The sequence below is a fragment of the Fukomys damarensis genome, unplaced genomic scaffold (genome assembly GCF_012274545.1).
Source record: "Fukomys damarensis isolate Sample0158 unplaced genomic scaffold, DMR_v1.0_HiC HiC_scaffold_39, whole genome shotgun sequence".
NCBI lineage: Eukaryota > Metazoa > Chordata > Mammalia > Rodentia > Bathyergidae > Fukomys > Fukomys damarensis.
In genome coordinates this window covers 67,860,002-67,868,449 of record NW_022900951.1, presented here as the reverse complement: position 1 = coordinate 67,868,449, position 8,448 = coordinate 67,860,002, and positions in this window count along the sequence as shown.

The following is an 8,448-nucleotide window of genomic DNA, read 5'->3' as shown; positions in this document are numbered from 1 at the left end:
TTTTTTGGTACCAGGGATCGAACTCTGAACTCGGGTCCTTGAGCTTGCAAGGCAGGAGGTGGAACCGCTGAGCTAAATTCCCAGCCCTGGTTTTGTTTTTAAGACAGGGTCTCATGTTGCAGTTCAGGCCGGCCTTGAAATTACTGTGCAGCCGAGTCTGGCTTTGAACTAGCAGTAATTCTCCTGCCTCAGCCTCCCCAATGCTGCACCTGCACCACCATACTCAACCAGAACACTTTTACAATATTGATAGGTTATGATTAGTATAAGTTATGAATAGTAAAGTAGTTAAGTTTTAAAAGTATATATTGTGCACTTCATAAAGGAACACTACATCTGCATCTGTACATTTTTAGAACATATGATAACATATGAATACATAATCTCTTAACAGCTAAACACACAAGAAATTTATTCCCAATGTATATTGAAATTACTAGTCCTTATGTATTTGTATGGTCACTGAGTTTTCAAAGTCCAATTAACTATATGTTTAAAAAAAAACTACTATGTTGCTTTTGGTATCATAGAGTAAGAAGAGTTAAACTTCTTTACTCCATTTATATTAAGAATACCAAAAAGAAGATCATCCTGACTCTACCACAAGGGTATACTGCTAGTATTAGTAGGAAGAAGTATGCTATTTACTATACCTTGTGTGGCAGTACTATCATGGTTAGTCACATTGTTTTCTATTTCAATATCTGGAATTCCAGTATCTGAAAGAATTGACATTCAAGATTAAGATCTTTGATTCTATTTAAAAGGAAAACTGCAGTAAGTCAAAACATTGATCCTTAGTGCCAGACCTTTGTTGTCACTGTTTTATTTTTGTGTATGCCTGTTTGTTTTTAATGGTACTGGGAAAGATTATATACTATAGCTGAATTCTAAAGTTACTTTTATATTCTCAAATGTATAGTAAATAGTTATTAATCATTTCATTTCCTAAAGATTTGTTTTAGGAAATTAATCTATTAATATCCTCTAACATTGTCAGGTTAATATGCCCTGACTGTAGAATAAGTAATAGATCAAGAATTCAATTACTCACCCTTATTGTATATCATCTATTTGTAAGATTTGATAGATGATATCTTTATGGTAAGCTCAACTTAACATCAAAATGCATGTTATATGTGTGATTTTTATGCAATACTGACTCTAGGAGCAAATATTTTACTATTTTGCCCCAGTAAATTACAAAATGTAGAAATTATAATGTAAAAAGTTTCCATGGATATCAGTATAAAGATTTCTTAAATAACTAAAATTAGAATTTCCATTTGACCAAGCTATTCCCTTGTGGGTATCATCCTCAAACAGATAAAGACATTATATTACTGTGATACATATGTACCAATGTTTACAGTAACAAAATCCATAATAGCCAAATTCCAGAGGTAGACTATATGTCCATCAGCAAATGAATGGATAAAGAAAATGTGGTATCTATGCACAATAAAATACTACTAGGATAAAAAGAAGGACAAATCTGAGACCTTTGTAGAAAAATGGACATATCTGGAAAATATAATGTTAAGTGAAATAAATCAGACACACAAGCTTAAAATACCATGTAGTTTCTCTCATTTGAGTAAGGCAAAGTGTGAATGAAGAGCAAAATATAGAGAAAGAAACCATCTGCAAATAAGAAGGGATCTAAGAGACTGAGGACAGGGGTGAGGAGAAATAAAGATTTGAGATGTGCCATGTACATATAGCAAATACCCACAATCGAATGTAAACATTATGTTATAAATATGAACTAATAATAAGTATAATAATGAAAATGGGGAAATAAAAATATTTGGCATTAAGACATTTCATTATTTAAGCACCTTTTCCACAAAATTTCCGGAGGTTTTTCTTAAAACATTTTTTTAAACCAGATGTTCCTTAAGCACCTCAACATTGATTCAGGCTATATTAAAGAACCAGCATCCTATAGCTAATCAAAATTAAACTTTCTAAACATCTCATCTAACATGAATGGACCTAAAGGACTTATATTTCAACTGGAGGCAAGAAATCAGTGCTACTGCTTTTATTGTAAAAGTCAGAAGGATTTCTGGTTAATCCTACATCTTCTTGTATCTCCTAGAATGGAGATTGTTTTGGCTAGGGTAATTCATGTCCTAAAGCACTTGGACACAAATTGATTTTTGCTTCCCTCTTCTTCCTTGCCTTCCTCACCGCCTTCCTCCCTCCCTTTCTCACGCTCTTCCTTTCTCATGCTCTCCCTCCATCCCTCCCTTCCTTCCTCCTCCTGCCCTTCTTCCTTCTCTTTTTCTTTTTCTGTTTCTGCCTCTCTCTTCCTACTTTGATTGAAGTTTTGTTTTGTTTACCTTGGCTGTGAAAGTCCATAACAGACATTACCTTTCAACATCTTCAGGCTACCATCACTACTAGTAGTTTTCTTAAGAGCTTGCTCCACTTGCTCCCTGCGCTTTGATTCAAATTCCAAGGCTTCCTGAAGTTTTCTCTTGGCTTTCTTTTCCTTCTTCAGGCGCTTTTGCATGGTAGCTGAAATGTGGAAGGGAAAGGTAGTTTGCAAGGTCTTCCTTAATATAATAGATTTTCCACTTTTGATAAATTATAAGCCATAGAAACAGGTATAAAACCAGAGAGGGGAAGGATATTTAGTTCAGTGGTGCTGCTGCCTGCTTCCCAAGAGCAAAGTCCCGAGTTCTATCCCTGGTTAATAACAAACAAACAAACAAAAACAGAGATATAAACATGCCAAATGACATATGATTAACCTCTTATTGTTCTAATTCCTATTTGGCTCAGACAAATAAATGTCATTTACTCTAAATCAATCAAACAATAAACTTTTATGTTTTTACATCTGCAGTATCCATGATTTGAAATCCACATACATTGGTATGGCAGCTAACATTTCGTTTAGAGAATTGATATTTATTTTGAATCACATGTATTTAAAGACAGTATTAGATATTTTATAATTATTTTAAGAAATGTATTCATATTATTCATTGGGATATTGATATTTATATTTCAAAATACAAAAAAAAGTGTCTGGACACTGTCAGATGGGTTACATAATATGGTCTCTTTTTTTTTTTTTTTTACTTTATTATTACTATTATTTTTGGTACTGGGCATCAAACTCAGGACCTTGAACTTACAAGGCAGGCAGCCGCACCACCGAGATAAATCTCTAGCCCCATAATAAGGTCTTTAAAACTGAAAGTGGTAAGCGTTTATTTCCATGAATGTTAACAGTAGCAAGGACAAATATCTTCTTTTAAAATTATGTCTTCTCTCTCTCCATACACACAACATATATACACATTAAAGAGAATAATTTTTGAAAATTATTATGTAAGAAAGTCCTAAATGTGCAACCACAATTGTGTTTCTTTGATAAACAGAAAAGGGAATGGGCTAAAGAAAGCTGTATCTCAACTTTCAAGATTTTACCACAATAAGAAACTTTAGGCAGGAGCCATTTTTCCTGACCCAGCTCCAAAAGGGTGAGTTTCGGGAGAGCAGCTGGCTTGGACTTCAGATCTCCCTCCACCAGCCAGGTCCCTGTCTACAGGTGAGCATAGCCACACCTTTCCCTGCGGGCGCCATTGCTCCTGACCCAGGTCCAGGAGGGTAGCCTTGCTGAGTGCCCCACTGCCCTCTCAGATCCCCTGATTGTGCCAGTCCTTGGACGTACTCCACAGAGGCATGGCTGGCTATAAAGAGTGGTGATTGATCCTATTGTGTTCCTGATAGTATCCATTGGGATTAAGGATAGGGATTAATTTGACAAGTTGTTTTCTCTATTATGAAAATGAGAATGTATATGAGTCATTAGAGAATCAAAGGCTAGGACTCAATGATATCAGGAAGATTTAATGACCCAGGGATTAAATCAAGGACAACCCAACAGCAAAAATAAAGATGAGAAAACACTTAAGCAAGCCACAAAGAAAGACTTCCAGTCCACCAATGGCAAACAGTAGGGCAAAAGAGGAAGAAAAGTCTGACAGAGAACCACCAGGACACTCAGAACTCATAGCACAGGAAGTAACAAAACAGATCAATCAAGCTCTAGAAAAATTTAAAAGAGAAATAATTTCCCAGATAAGCAGAGAGATGGTGAGCAAAATGAAAGTCATGATTCAAGACTCTAGAACAGAAACTGACAAAAAAAAAATAGATGAGCTCAGGACCATAATAGAAACCATGAAGGCCCAGCATAAGAAAGAAATGGAAATGATGAATGTCCACCATAGGAAAGAAATGGAATCCATAAAACAGATTCAAACAGATATCAAGGAGATTAAACACTCCATAGAAAGTGTATGCAATGCAACAAAAGATTGCGAAGATAGAATCTTAGATATAGAAGATAGGATCACAGACAGTGACCATGAATAGAAAGGTCTCTTAAAAACAGTAAGGGATCATGAGAAATCGATCCAACAACTCCTAGATAATGCAAAGAAGAATAACATAAGGCTGATAAGAATCCATGAAGTAGCAGGAGAAAATGCAAATGGCTGAAAAAAGCTGTTCATAGAATTAATGACAGAAAACTTCCCAGAGGGGAAGAATTTGACATACAGATAAGTGAGGCATATAGGACTCCAACTAGCCATGATCAAAAAAAAAAATCTACACCTAGACATATAATAATCAAGATCCCAAAAAACCCAACAGAAGAGCAAAATACTACAAGCAACAAAAGAAACATCACATGCAAAGGAAAGCCCATCAGAATCACAGTAGACTTTTCAACACAAACCCTCAGGTCAAGGAGAGCCTGGCGTGAGGTATTTCAAGTGCTAAACGAAAACAACATCCAACATAGACTGATGTATCCTGCAAAACTCTCTTTCAAAATGGACAGGGAAATAAGATACTTCCATGACAATGAACACTTGAGAAACTTCATGAATACTAAACCACCACTACAAGGAATTTTAAACAATATCCTAGAAAAAGACAATGAAGATCATAACACCATGAGGCCCAACAGAGCAAATCAAATAGCCAAGGCAGGAAACTAAAATGAGAGGGCAAAAAATTAAAAAGAGTCAACAAAAGGACAATAACATGACAATAATAAGTCAGTAGGTATCAGTTATAACCATCAATATCAATGGTCTCAATTCACCAATCAAGAGAAATAGATTGGCAGAATAGATTAAAAGTAGATAGATGTTTTTAAGTCAGATTTTCAAAAGTGAAGATATCAATGTTATGACAACAGTAAAACAATATGCACCAAAATAATTATGTGATATTTTAAAATATTAATTTCATTAATATATAGTTTAAATACTTTAAATGAGTTATGCTGCTAATTTGAATCTTAGTTATATTCGTTTCATAATTCAGTGGTGTTTTTCTTAAAACTTACCTTCAGCAGCTTGATCTCAGTTACTCTAGTAAATTGCTGTGTAATTGGAATAAAAATTCAGGGGTGTAAGGTAATAAAATTATTTTAACATTGTAATTGTATTCTTACCATTACTCAAATACTTCATAAACAAATAATTTAAATCTGAATTCTATATTTATTGAATTATTAACAACAGTGGTTTGTTTTTGTTTTATTTTGTTTTGTTTTTGATACGGGGATTGAACTTGGGACCTTGCACGTGCAAGGCAGGCTGTGGCACCATTGAGCTAAACCCCTGGCCCAACTACAGTGCTTTTTTTGTTTTTTACTTTTTTTTTCCTCATTGAGTTTACTGGTACAATCTAGGTATACAGTACAGTTACATTCATCATTGGGATTCTGTACCTTTACATAATAGGTCTTGATTCTCATGTTTTCCCCTTGTCCCTGCCCTCCCTTCACCCCTTCTTCCCCTCCCCATTTACAAACACTTTATTTCCATTTTTTCATTTTCTCATATTTTTTTCTTTTCCCTTATTTCCTTTCCCCTACACTTCCCCCTTTTCCTACACATTTAGCCCTTTTCTTCCTAATTTACATTGTCAATTAAACCATTTGGATCTTATTTACACTTTTAGTTTTTCACACCAGAGAAACTATTCTGTATTTACATATGTGTGACTTATTTATGTCACTTGAGTATGAACTCAATATTCATCCATTTTCCTATGAATGACTAATTTCTCATTCTTTATGGCTGAGTAGTATTCCATCCTGTTAAAAAAAAAACGCACATCTTCTTTATCCAGTCTCCTAGGATTAGAGGTATCATTTGACCCAGCCATCCTTCTGCTGGGTATCTTTCCAAAAGTTATTATTATTCAAAAAGAATTAAATGAATCATACCACAGTGATATATGCTCAGCCAGGTTTATAGCAGTGTTTCTGATAAGAAAAAAATTTACTTTCATTAACATTGAGTTGAAAAATATTGTATATGTTGAGTCAGTTCAAATTTATTATTTCATGTATTTTAAACAAAGCTACATCATACTACTTTTAAAATTGTTATCTAAAAATAATAATTAGTTTCTTCAGAACCTACCTTGTAGTGAATATTTTGATGAGAGTATAACATATTTAAGTCTTAAAACCCTGCAAAGAGAACACTATCATCTCCATTTTAAAGAAGAAACTGTGTTCTTGAGTTATGAAGAAATTTACCCTTGGTCACATAACTACATAAATAGTTATTGCAAAGTTTAAGGACAAAATTTGTTTTAGAACCAAGACAGTTGATCCCAAGGGTTTCTTGTAGTTCTTCCCTTATTTTATAATTTTAAATGTTTAATATGTGAAGAATATTACTATATATCATTGTGCATATATATGTGATATTAATTCAAGTAACATTCTGGCTATCAACAAAAAGGTGACTAGGTAGGATCTTTTTCAAAAGTGTGGAGCATTTATTTTTTTCCTTCTTTCATTCCTTTTCTCTATTTTTCTGTTTTTCTCTTTTTTTTTTTCTTTCTTCAATATTGGGAAGTGAACTTAGGGCTTTCATAATGAGTTAAATTCCCAAAGCTTTGTTTAATTTTTCCTTGATATTTAAATTTTGAGACAAGGTCTCACTATGTCACAAAGTTGATAGGCTGGGCTTGAATTCACACTTCCTGCTTCAGTCTCATAGAAATCCTGGATTAGAGATGTGCACAACCATGCTGAGCTAGCATTATTTTATTTGACTGAAACAAAAAAAAGGCAATAGGGATTCTTTTATATATAATTTTGTGCATAGTGATTCAACTTTTATATATTATTAATATGAGACATATATAGTTACTACATTCTTGAATAGATGTTAATTTGTACTCATAGTATCAATTTTCTGCCTTGTTTTTTTCCATCATGTCATTTTAGATAGAACGTACATTTTCAAAAAATATTCACTATACTGAGTATGAAACAACGAATGTAGAAAGGAATTCAAGTAATTAAATAATTCAGTTTTTGTAATAGAAAAACTATTGTGATTTATAGAGATAATGTCCCTAACTCGATGGAGACAACAGTGTACTTTTCAATAATTATGTTAGTCATTATATATAAAATGTTAGAAACATTGCTTGGCACAAATGTGCTGGGTAGTTGGTAGGTAATAGCTTAGAGTAGCAGTAGTATTGATGATAATTTTAGTTATATTAATGACTATTAATAAAAATGGTATTAAGAATGATAATGGTAGTAGTGATGTCACCTTTTTATTGTAACAAATGTTAAATTCATGAAGTACAAAATATCTCTCCATAGAGTTGAAAACAGATACTATATTATTTCCACTATAGCTAGCATTTTTTTCCCAGTATGGGAATTGAACTCAGGACCTTGTGATTGCCAGGCAGGCACAGAATCACTGAGATAAAACCCCAGCTCTTATCTTTTAAAGACTTTTTAATGACTTTTTAAAGGTCATAAATATGACAATTTTAAATGTGGACAAAAAGGACCTCTGAAATGCTACTAAACAGAAATATGGATAAGTAGAACCCTAAAAGTGTGAAACTGATTGTACTATATGTATTATATTTCTATAAATTAAGGATCTCATTATATATAAAATGATTTGAGCTTTTTTTCAGAATGAAAACACTCCCATATAAGAAATATGAATTATGACTTTATATTATATATTTTGCAAACAGAATATCAAAAATATACTAATTTGTTCAAACTTCAAAAAGACAATGTAGCCTTTGCTTTGCAGTATTTAAGAAATTTGTTAAGTTAAGGAAAACTGATTGCATTCCATTTAAATGCAGTGATTAAAATTCCATTTTGAATTAAAGCAATGATTTCTAGGACTCAAGCAAAATACACAGTATATTTTAAATCCCATAAAACAAATTTTAAAGTACAATATGCTACTATAAATTAAAATAAAATTATTGTATTTAGATTTTACTCAACTAGAACCATCCGTACTTGTTCAGAATGTTATCCGGATTGTCTGCTTATTTTTTCTTTCCCTTTTTTTGCCTCTCCTTCCCACTCATGTACTCTTTACTTGTTTTAGGCTTTGT